Source organism: Lithobates pipiens, unplaced genomic scaffold, assembly GCF_037356315.1.
Source record: "Lithobates pipiens isolate NorthernLeopardFrog02 unplaced genomic scaffold, aLitPip1_a1.2 Scaffold_23, whole genome shotgun sequence".
Lineage (NCBI taxonomy): Eukaryota > Metazoa > Chordata > Amphibia > Anura > Ranidae > Lithobates > Lithobates pipiens.
Window position 1 is genome coordinate 2,971,670 of NW_027507785.1, and position 12,738 is coordinate 2,984,407.

Sequence of the window (12,738 nt, forward strand, 5' to 3'; positions counted from 1 at the left end):
CTGATGTAACGGAAACCTGCCTGTGTTACATCAGAGGGGTGCGGGGTCACCCATACGTCACAGGGAACCCCGGGTTTCCCCTTGCGTCAGAGGGGGGCGGGGTCAGGTGACGGGTGGCCCCGCCCTCCATATATAAGAAACGTCAGGCCGCCGGAATCCTTGCAGTGTCTCCACCGTGGAGACAGAAGAAGGATGGATACGCTGCGCTGGATGAGATGAGCCATCGCTGGAGAGATGACCATCCGTCGCTGGATAGCAAGAGTGGATTACCGCCGCTGGAATCTTTTTTTTATTTTTTTTTTATTTTTAATAAAGGAATTTTTTCAAAAGTGTGTTTGTCTTATTTAACTATTTTTTACACTTTCTTTGTGAAATGGTAGGGGTACTTTTGTACCCCCTTACCATTTCAAACAGGGGGGGGGCGGGATCTGGGGGTCCCCTTGTTAAAGGGGGCTTCCAGATTCTGATAAGCCCCCCGCCCGCAGACCCTCACAACCACCGGCCAGGGTTGTGAGGATGAGGCCCTTGTCCTCATCAACATGGGGACAAGGTGCTTTGAGGGGTCACAGCATCCTCCCAATGTTGAGGGCATGTGGCCTGGTATGGTTCAGGAGGGAGGGGGGCCGCTCTCTCGTCCCCCCCTCTTTTCCTGCGGCCTGCCAGGTTGCGTGCTCGGATAAAGGGTCTGGTGTGGATTTTTAGGGGGACCCCACGTCAATTTTTTTTTACATTTGACGCGGGGTTCCCCTTAATATCCATACCAGACTTGAAGGGTCTGGTTATGGATATTTAGGGGGAACCCCACATCAAATTTTTTCTTAAATTTGAGGCAGGGTTCCCCTTAATATCCATACCAGACCTGAAGGGCCTGGTAATTGAATTTGGGAGACCCCCACGCTTTTTTATTTATTTATTTATTTTTTTATTTTTTTATCGATGACTTTCAATGAGTGTTCTCTGTATTACGGAGCGGACAATTCATAATAGCTGCGAGTGATTTTAAAGGACTTTTTTTCCTGCACAAATGACACTTTGTGCAGGGACAGTTCTAAGCACCAGAAACATGCGCCCCTTCACAGGCATACTATAGACAACCCCCCCCCCCCCCCCTACGAAATTTAAAGGAATATTACACTTTTATTGTTTCACTTTAATCATTATTAAAATCACTGCTCCCGAAAAAATGGCCGATTTTAAAACTTTTTTTTGCATTGATACATGTCCCCTGGGGCAGGACCCGGGTCCCCAAACACTTTTTAGGACAGTAACTTGCAAATTAGTCTTTACAATTAGCACTTTAGATTTTGAACGTTGGAGTCCCATAGACTTTAATATGGTTCTAAAGTATGCTGTATACTAGCTCCATCGAATCTTCTTTATACATTCGACAGACACCATAAGCCTTCAAAGACAGATTCGATCGTAATTCATGTGGATTTTCGGACGAATGCAATTTTTGAACGAAAAACGAAATAAATAAAAACGAATTTCGGGAGTAACTAAATAAATTAAGTTTTCGGACGAAAACGAAATTACGAAACAAAATATTTTACTCTGCACATGTCTAGAGGTCACTATACGAAACCTTGGGAATTGAGTTGCCATTCTCTTCTGCATACCAGTCCCCAAACAAATGGGCAAACAGAGAGAACTAACCAGACTCTCTAGCAATATTTTACGTTGTTTTTCCTCATTTTCACAAGATGACCTTTAGCGGAATTCGCTTATAACAACTCCATCCACTCTGCCACAAAACAGTCCCCCATTTTTTTGCTAATTACGGATTTAACCCATCATTTCTGACCAGTGCTATTCCAAATATGTTCAGTACCTCCCGTCGTTGAAACCGTAAATTTCTTTGATACCAATAACAAACTGCTACAAACAACTATGGCTAAAATACAAGAACATAACAAAAAGATCTTTGATAAGAAGATGTGGGGAGAGCTAATGCTGGAACCCGGTGATGAATGAAAAGTGGTTCTGGACAGCCGCACTCCAAAAAAAGCCTTTTATTTAAAAAAAAACACAAAATCCAAAAGAGCATGTCACAGCAGAACAGGATACTGATGTGTTTCGCACTAGATAGAGTGCTGGAACCTGGTGATCGGGTTTGGCTGCCCACAGCAAACCTAAAACTAGCATGTCCTTCTAAAAAGTTAGGTCCTAAATTCATGGGACCCTTCCCGGTAAGGAGGAGGATCAATGATGTGGCCTATGAGATAGAGCTGCCAGATTTCTTTAAGATACATCCTGTCTTTCACGTGGCTTTATTAAAACCCGTGACCCCTTATCCATTCCTTGGATGGGATAGGGGTCCACCTTAACCAACGTTAAATGGAAAGGGTATGGTCCGGAGGAAAATTCATGGGAACCCGAGGATAATGTTCTCGCTGAAAGACTTGTTCAGGCATTCAAGAGATCCTATCCTTTAAAGTTGGCCCGATTGAGCAGCCAGAGGCTGTCCCTTGGGAGGGGGCAACGTCAGGAAGGGCATGCCAGCAACAATAATGTAAGTAATGGAATTAAAGTAAACGGCGTTACTTAACGCCGTTACTTTTGAGGGTAAAGAGTAATCTGATTACTCTTCCCCTCATGGTAACACTGTTCCCATTACTTGGGTGGCGTTACCGCAATCACATCTACTGCCACGGGGGGGGGGGGGTAGATGTAATTGCCACAATTACATCTACCACCACTAGAGGCACAACAGATCATCACGCACGGCAATCCGGAGCGCTCCGGCCTTAGGAAAGGCTGCAGTTTCGGGCTAGCTCCGAAGCGGCAGCCATCTTGGTGCGACCGTTTACAATGTGATTGCTCCGTCAAATGACAGAGCGATCACTTGTAAACAAACCGGCGTCACGATGACGCCGGTTCCTCTCTCCCCTCTGTGTACAGATCTGTACAGTGGAGGGGAGAAATCGGATGGCAGCAGCGCTGTTGGCTGGATCTGTAGTGCCCACAGTGCTGCTGTGACAATTGCAGTCACACAGCCATCTCTCCATACCCTGCTAATACTCTGCAATTCCCTGCCAATACTTTGCAATTCCCTGCCAATACTCTGCTGTACCCTGCCAATACCTTGCCAATACTCTTCAATACCCTGCCAATACTCTGCAATTCCCTGCCAATACTTTGCAATTCCCTGCCAATACATTGCAGTACCCTGCCAATACTCTGCCAATACCCTGCCAATACTCTGCAGTACCCTACCAATACCCTGCCAATACCATGTAATACTCTGCAGTACCCTGCCAATACCCTGCCAATGCTCTGCAATACCCTGCCAATACTCTGCCATACCCAGCCAATACTCTGCCATACCCAGCCATTCTCTGCTATACTCGGTAATACCCAGCCATACTCTGCCATACTCGGTAATGCCCAGCCATACTCTGCCATACTCTGCAATACCTGGTAATACCCAACCATACTCGGTGATACCCAGCCGTACCCAGCCATGCTCAGCCATACCCAGCCATACTCAGCTGATATTACAGTGGGGGAGATGATGTGGATATTACAGTAGGAAGATTGTGTATATTACAGTGGGGACTATATGGTGGTGTAATTTTCACAGGTTTTTGCAAATTCAATCATTACCTGCTGATCCGAAAAATTATCTGATCCGAGGAATGATCCAACCCATGAGTTTGGGGGGGTGGGGGCAGATGTACAGAGGGGAAACAGATATATGTTTGTGGGGGGGTGACAGACGTGTATTGGGGTACAGAGGGGGAACAGATATATGTGTGGGGGGGACAGACGTGCAGGGGGTACAGAGGGAAAAGAGACGTGCGGGGGGGTACAGAGGGCAAATAGAACAGTAATACTAGACCCGCCCCTTAGAATATAAAAAAAAAAGTCACAGTTACTTTGCTAAGTAACTAATTACTTTTCCAATGTATTAACTGAGTTACTAACGCAATTACTTTTTGGGAGAAGTAATTTGTAACTTAACTAATTACTTTTTTAAAGTAAGATGATGAACACTGGCCAGCAATCAAGATGGCGACCACAGATGTCCTCCTGTTCTGCATGTCCCACTGAACAGGGCTGCACGGGCACGTTTGTGCTCACCTATGCACACGCGCACATACTTGTGCACTAGTGCCACATGAAATGCCAACGTTGGTGCGCACGGGCACACACACCCGTGCACGTCCAGTGACATTTGTGATGCTAACAGACTATTTAAACTGCCTTGCTTCCTTGGATAAGTGCTGTCTGGTCTAAAACGTTACCCGTGATCCCTGATTATCATTTACATGTACCTGCTCCAGTTGCCCTACTCAGCTTGCTCCTGACTATCCCTGCTTATCTGTCTGCATCTGACCTTGGCCTATATTGACTACGTTCCTGCCTGTTCCTTCTGCTACCTTGCTGCCAGCCTGTTGCCGAACCTGCCTATACCTGACACCACGTTCTTGCCTTCTCCATCTTATACCTTGCTGCCAGCCTGTTGCCAAACCTGCTTCAGTGTCCACCTGTTCTGGACTCGTGTGCCAATGCTTCCAGTCCATCTGCCTGCTTCTGCCTGAGCTCCAGTTTACAGTCTGACAGCTGTTCCTGGGTCCGTTCCAGTTCCTACTTGAGTTCCGGTCCAGCTCTTCTACCAGCAACCTTGCCAGGTTCTCGTGCGACTCTGCACTCCTGTGCCTCCTGTTTTCTCTATCAGGGGCCTTGAGTCAGAGGTGTAAGAGAGGCCTCCCTCTGCATACCAGACTCTACCACCAGGTACCTGACAACAGCTCTTATATTGGCAAGGGCGGAACCACCCGGTGACATAACCAGGTGGCCCTGCCCTTGCCTATATAAGAGCTGCCAAAGCAAAGAAAGGGCATATGGCTGACAGCCTCCAACAGAACAGAGGTGGAGGGTTTTCCATTTTTTTCTATTTTTCTGGTACATCAGGTGGTGTGATTGATGGTGGATTTACATTGCAGGACGCTTTTTTTAAATTTATTTTTAATAAAGAATTTGTCAAAAACTGTCTCTTGTGGTTTTTACTTTTTGATACTTTTTTGGTGAATGGGTAGGGGTATGATGTACCCTATACCCATTCACATGGGGAGGCAGGGTCTGAGGGCACCCTTTTTAAAAGGGACTTCCAGATTCTGATAAGTCCCCACTCGCAGACCCTGACAACCACAGCCCAGGGTTGTTGGGAAGAGGCCCTTGTCAAAATCAGCATGGCGACAAGGTGCTTTGGGCATGTGGCCTGGTATGGTTCTGGGGGGGGGGCGCTCGCTTGCCCTACCCATCCTGACCTTCCGGGCTGCATGCTTGGATAAGGGTCTATTATGGATTTTGGGGGGATCCTACACAATAAAGAATTGGTGTGAGGTTCCCCTTAAAATTCAAATTAGACCGGAAAGGCATAATTTTGACTGGGGGGGGGGGGGGGGACCCTACGGCATTTTTTTTTTTTTTTTTTCATATGTATTGCTGGGAGACGGCAATACAATACAGCTGCGAGCCAGTTTAAATTACATTTTTTCCTTGCAAAATGTCCTTATTGCTACGGCATGTTTTATACATTGAACAGTTGTGCCACTTTACAGGCAGACTAAGGGGACCCCCTAGGCACAATATTTAAAGGAATATTTCACTTTTATTGTTTCACTTTAAACATCATTAAAATCACTGCTTTTTTAAAAACTTTTTTTTTTGCATGGATACATGTCCCCCAGGGCAGTACCCGGTTCCCATACACTTTTTATGGTCATAACTTGCATTTAAGCCTTTAAAATGAGCACTTTGGATTTTTCATGTTCATGTCCCTTAGACTTTTTTTATAAAAACTTTTTTATTGATAAATTGCTCTTTCAATGCATACAGTAATTGTAACCAGTACGTAAAAGAATATACATATTATACAGATTGTATTGGATATCCATAGTATATGAGCAATGACAGAAAGCAATACAGATATTGTGATTTTTCAACTAAAACACCAACTAGCACTTTCAGTCCAATATATTAGAATAGTATTAGACACAGGGCTGGTGCAAGGATTTTTGACACCCTAGGAGAAACCTCATTTTGCCGCCCCCATGGCTCCACCCCTGACTCCACCCCCCTTTCCCTGCCCATGTACACCCCTTTTTAATGACCGCTACTATTTTGCATGCAACACTTTTCTAATTGTGGACATTTTACAGTTTTGCCCCCACCAAATTCCGTCTCACCAGTGCCCATCAAATGCAGCCTCACCAGCGCCCATCAAATGCAGCCTCACCAGCACCCATCAATGCCACTTCACTAGCACCCATCAAATTCCATCTCACCTGTGCTCATCAAATACAGCCTAACCAGCGCTCCTCAATTACAGCCTCAACAGCGCCCATCAATGCCGCTTCACCAGTGCCCATCAAATACAGCCTCACCAGTGCCCATCAATGCCGCTTCACCAGCGCCCATCAAATTCCATCTCACCAGTAGGCATGGGCTGTCTGTTTGAGTCAAACATGAGTTTGATTTGAACATCAGCCATTCAATCGTTCGACGAAGAACAAGCATTATAGGCCGTTCACGCCAAATTCGAGCGGTGCGTCATGGCCCATAATGCACTGCGTCATCGCAATGCATTGCTGGCTGATGATTGGCCAAGTATGCACTATGACCTGCATGCTTTGGCCAATCACAGCCCGTAAGCAAACAGAGCCATAATTGGCCAAAGGCAGAGTGCCGTTGGCCAATTATGGCTCAGGGGGTACACTCCCCACACTATATAAGACCACCTGCACGTCGGCCATGTGCAGTGTGTTGCTGATGGAGAGAGAGATAGATAGAGAGAAAGTGTCTCATTTCATTCACTTTGAGCAGGCAGTTTATTCAGTTAGCTATACCTAACTGCAGACCGTTCCTGCTGTACTATTTCTAATCTAATTTAGGCAGGCAGTTGATTCAGTTAGCTGCAGTGTATTTAATATATATATATACAGGCTTGTATATATATAGTCTAGCCAAGCCTGTACCTGACTGTAGGCCATTCCTGGAGTACGTGTTCAAAGACACTTTCAGACAGGTGACTCAGTGAGCTGCAGTTCATTTAATAATATATACTGTAGGATCAGAAGAACACCAGCAATTGGGGTAGCTTTAGGTGCACACTGTGCAGAGTACAGAGTACACCAACTGTAATTACTGCAGCTGCCTGCCTGTGGTATAAGATCAGAAGAACACCAGCAATTGGGGTAGCTTTAAGTGCACACTGTGCAAAGTACATAGTACACCAACTGTAATTACTACAGCTGCCTGTGGTATAGGATCAGAAGAACACCAGCAATTGGGGTAGCTTAAGATGTACACTGTGAAGGTGGCACAGTACACCAACTGTAATTGCTGCAGCTGCCTGAGGAATAGGCCCAGCAGAACACCAGCAATTGAGGTAGCTTTAGCTGTACACTGTGCCGGTGGCACAATACACCGACTGTAATTGCTACAGCTGCCTGATGTATAGGACCAGCAGAACATGGCAAGTGGGGTAGCTTTAGCTGTAAACTGTGCAGGTAGCACAATACACCAACTGTAATTGCTGCAGCAGCTGCCTGTGGTATAGGACCAGCAGAACACCAGCAATTGTGGTAGCTTTATGTGCACACTGTACATAGTATAACAATTATAATTACTGCAGCTGCCTGCCTGTGATATAGCATCAGAAGAACACCAGCAATTGGGGTAGCTTTAAGTGCACACTGTGCAGATTACACAGTACACCAACTGTAATTACTGCAGCTGCCTGTGGTATAGGATCAGAAAAACACCAGCAGTTGGGGGTAATTTTAAATGCACACTGTGCAGAGTACACAGCACACCAACTGTAATTACTGCATCTGCTTGTGGTGTAGGATCAGAAGAACACCAGCAATTGGGGTAGCTTTAGGTGCACACTGTGCAGAGTACACAGTACACCAACTGTAATTACTGCAGCTGCTTGCCGTATAGGATCAGAAGAACACCAGCAATTGGGTAGCTTTATGTGCACACTATGCAGAGTACACAGTATACCAACTGTAATTACTGCAGCTGCCTTTGGTATAGGATCAGAAGAAGACCAGCAATTGGGGTAGCTTTAGGTGCACACTGTGCAGAGTACACAGTACACCAACTGCAATTTCTGCAGCTGACTCTGGTATAGGATCAGAAGAACACCAGCAATAGGGGTAGCTTTTAACTTTAGAATTTTTATTATATTTCCAAGATAACAATAAGCAAAAACAGGGTTACAGAAAAAAAGAAAAAGAAGGGACAGTGAACCATACAGTATCTCGGTAACCATCTATACAACTTTGTATATAAACATCCATTAACAGCAGTCGTAATAATTAAGAAAAGCACATTGCAGACACTAAGTTGCCAAGGAGAAACCCATAGCATGCAGAGTCCTGTCTACATTCAATCTTATTCAAAGTGGCCTCATGCCCCTGATCACCATTAACTGTTGCAATACTGACGGCCATGGCACGAAGATCGCTAATAGTTCCTAGAAGGTAGTGGGAGGGGAAGGGAGAAAGAAATAAATAAATAAATAAATAAATAAATAAATAAATAAATAAAAAGGGGGGGGGGGTGTAAGAGGGAGAACCAGCTGGGACTGAAAGAGGAAGAACATTGAGGTAGGAGGGAGTGGATAAAGCTCAGATAAGCCTTTGAACGGATCGGGGGTGGATTAACCACCAGCTACCCTCTCCGTCCCGGTGAAGCCAACAACAGGGGGAGGCACCATTGTACTCCAGAACTGTAGCTATGTCCAGATAGGCCGTGCTGTACGCACTACCCACATGGAATGTGCCAGTTGGGAAGATTCCCATTAGCAGTGTATCACTATCTCCTAGGAATGCATCCGTGCAAGATATCTCTGGGAAAGTTTAAAAGTCCGCCACTCTCCCCAAACTGCAGAGAAGCGATCAATCCTATCCTGCGCTGTATGAATCAGCTCCTCCATCGCTTCTATACGATTAATGCGAAGAAACCAGCTTTTAATCGAGGGGGGGGACACAGATCTCCAAAGTACCGGGATACAAAGCCTAGCAGCGTTGATCATGTGTATCGCCAAAGATTTACAATATTTCTTCTGGGGAATATGCGATAAGTGCAATAAATATTGTGCAGGGGTAAACTCCAAAGCCAAGGGTGAAACCTCCGAAATTACCTTATGCACCTCCCTCCAGTAGGGTTGGATCAGGGGACAACCCCACCAGATATGAAGAAGGGTACCTAACTCCCGTCCGCATCTCCAACATTGATCAGAGACCGTCGGGAAGATCTTATGAAGCAAGTCCGGGGTTCTATACCATCTCATCTTCAATTTATAACCACTTTCCTGCGTGTGTACATTTTGGGACCCCTTATGAATATATAGATGTATACGGTCCCACTCTTTATCCGTTATCTCCCGATCCAGCACAGACCCCCAGAAGACCCGATCCGGACTCCTGCTTGGGTGCTGAGTTTTAAACATAGAAGCATACAAAGCCGAGATCACGTGATTCTGGGGGGTCTTGCTGGAGCACAGAGCTTCAAAAACAGTAGGCTCAGTCAGGTATCCCGCTCTCCTCCCTGGGTCATCTAAGAAATGTTTCAGCTGTATGTAGGGCCAATACGGGAACGTCTTGGTGTCAGATAGTTTAGCCAGGTCTTGTTGACTCAAGAATCTGCCCCTCCTAAAAAACTGCTTCGCCACCATCTCCGTAGACGGCCATTCTTGAGCTAGGAAGCTAGCGGACAGGCCTGGTGGGAAGTCAGGATTACCCCTAATAGGAGTAATCGGACTCTCTGTGTGGGAAAGCGCCATTGCTTTGCAAGCCCTGGTGAATTCTTGTAGGGTCGCCCCAACAAGAGGGTGTACCGATAGCTGGTGCCCCGTGGGCCGCTTAGTGCTCCAAGGCAGGGCTTGCAGATCATGACCGACAATAAGCTTTTCAAGTTCTGTCCAGTCCTTGCAACGCGTATGTATCTTCCAGTCCACTACTCTGGCCATGTGTACTGCCCAATAATAACGTTTAAGGTCGGGTAGGCCAATCCCACCCTTAGCTTTGGGTCGAACCAGTGTTTCCCACCCGATGCGAGGCGATTTAGAGCCCCAGAGGAAGGATCTACAAAGTCTTTTAAAAGTTGTGAAAAAAGCCGGAGGGAGACGAATGGGGATCGTTTGCATTTTATAGAGAAGTCGTGGAAGCACGGTCATTTTAAGAGCAGCCGCTCGCCCAAACCACGATAAAGTCGGGACATCCCACTTCTGTAGGTCCTGTTGAATAGCTTTAAGCTCGGGGAGAAAATTCCTCTCGTAAAGGGAACTCAGCTTGCCAGGCAACTGTATGCCTAGATATGTAATAGCATCCGAGCTCCATTTAAAAGGAAAGTTGGCTTGGCATTGTTGGGCGAGACCATGTGGCAGGGAAACATTCAGCGCGAACGATTTAGAGTAATTAAGTTTTAGGTTGGCTATACGTTTGAATTGTTCCAGGAGTGGCATTAGATTTGGCAGGGACGTCAATGGGGATGTGAGAAAAAGCAGGATATCGTCCGCAAAAGCCGCGACTTTGTATTCCTTATGTCGCACTGTTATACCCTTGATGTCCGGGTGAAGCCTAATGCAGCGCAAAAGGGGTTCCAGGGTGAGGACGTACAGAAGAGGAGAGAGAGGGCACCCTTGTCTAGTGCCATTTCGGATGGGGAAGGCGTCCGACAGGTGACCATTAACCTTGACCCTGGCCCTGGGATTAGAATACAAGGCTCCAATAAAGGTACACATATTGCTGCCCAGGCCCAGGGCCCGAAGCACTGCTTGTAAGTAGTCCCAGGCCACCCTGTCGAACGCCTTCTCCGCATCCATGGCTAGAAAAAAAACCCTCCTGTTGGGAGGAGGTCAGCCAATGATGAAGATTTAAGGCCTTAATCGTGTTGTCCCTCGCTTCCCTCCCCCGCACGAAGCCTACTTGATCCCTCCCCACCCAGGCAGGGACGTAAAATGCCAGACGGTTCACAATGATCTTCGCAAACAGCTTCAGATCTACGTTTAAAAGCGAGATCGGGCGATAATTCTTAACGTCAGTGGGATCCTTGCCGTCTTTGGGTAACACTGTAATATACGCTTCTAAAAGCGTATCAGGGGTTTGGGGGGCCTTAGCCAGTGAGTTAAAGGCTTGAAGAAATCACGGTACCAATAAAGCCCCGTAGATTTTGTAGTACTGTACTGAGAAGCCGTCTGGACCCGGGCTTTTACCCGGCTTCATCGACTTCAAGGCCGCCTCCCATTCCTCAGAGGACAAGGGGGCTTCCAGGCCAACACGCTCTTCAACCGACAATGCTTTGGGGCTATATTTGCCCAGAAATTCCCCAATCAATCGCGAGCGAGCCCCATCTTCCGCGAGGGTACGGCCGCCTTCATCTAAATTATATAACTTACTATAGTAACGAAGAAATTGCTGTGCAATATCCTCATTTTTTGAGAAGGAGCGTCCGGCATCGTCTGACAGATGATGAACCGTCGTGGCAAGAGTACGCTTTTGTAAACAGCGAGCTAGTAATTTTCCAGGTTTATTGCCCTGCTCGTAGAACAACTTTTGTGACAACATATGGCGTTTACGCGCCCGCCTAAACAATTCCTCCACCAATTGGGCCCGGACATCTGCCAGTCGCTGCGCCACTTGAGTGGCTTTAGTACGCTTGTGCTGTAATTCTAGTTTAGTAATCTCCTGTATAAGATTCGTTATCAGTTCCTGCCTTTCCCTCTTTTTCCTAGCTGCGATTGCCAGAAGGTGCCCCCGAATCACGCACTTATGTGCCTCCCATTGCATCATAGGAGACACATCCGGTGTATCATTCGTGGCAAAATAGTCCCTTATGGCCTGTTCTATACGGGTGGAATCCGCAGGGTCTGACAGGGTGGACGCATCTAGCCTCCACATTCTGGTCAGCCTCTCCCTCTGTGGGAATTGCAAAGTCAGTGTGATGGGATGATGGTCTGAGAGTGTCATAGCTTCTATAGATGCATCAGTTAGATGGGACAAATCTGCCTGTCGTATGAAAAGGTAGTCCAGCCTCGAGTAGCGATTGTGTGGATGTGAAAAGAAGGTGTAGTCCTTCTCACTAGAGTGGAGCGTACGCCAGGTGTCATGAAGCGCAAGAGAAGCAAGTTGGAGTTTGACTTGCCGTAGCGCCGAATAAGGAAGTGAAGACGTTCCCGACGAAGTATCCAGCAAGGGATCCAGCGCTAGGTTGAAATCCCCTCCTAAAATAAGGAGGCCAGTTTGGAAAGTAGCGAGTTTCAACAGAACGGTTTTCAAAAATGGGATTCTATTAGTATTGGGACAGTACACATTCGCCAAAGTTATATGTTTGTCTTTCCAGGTCCCTTTCAAAAAGAGGTACCTGCCTTCCGGGTCAACTAGTTGATCAGTCAGAACAAATGGGAGAGATTTGGCTAGCAAGATGGAGACACCCTTAGCCTTGGAGTCAGGGGAGGTTGCGTGAAATACCATCGGAAAATGCTTGTCCGACAAGCGGGGAATTGAGACAGTTTTGAAATGCGTTTCTTGAAAAAAGAGGATTTGCGCCCTATGTCTGTGGGCTTCTGCCAAAACACTGCTCCGTTTTTCCGGCACATTGAGACCTTTAGTGTTCAGGGAGAAAACTTTAAGCGATATCTATCAATCCCCAGTGGGAATCCCAGCCGTTGCCGGGGTTACCACTGAATGTACTGTGTGTATCCTGGGGGTGTCCCAGGGG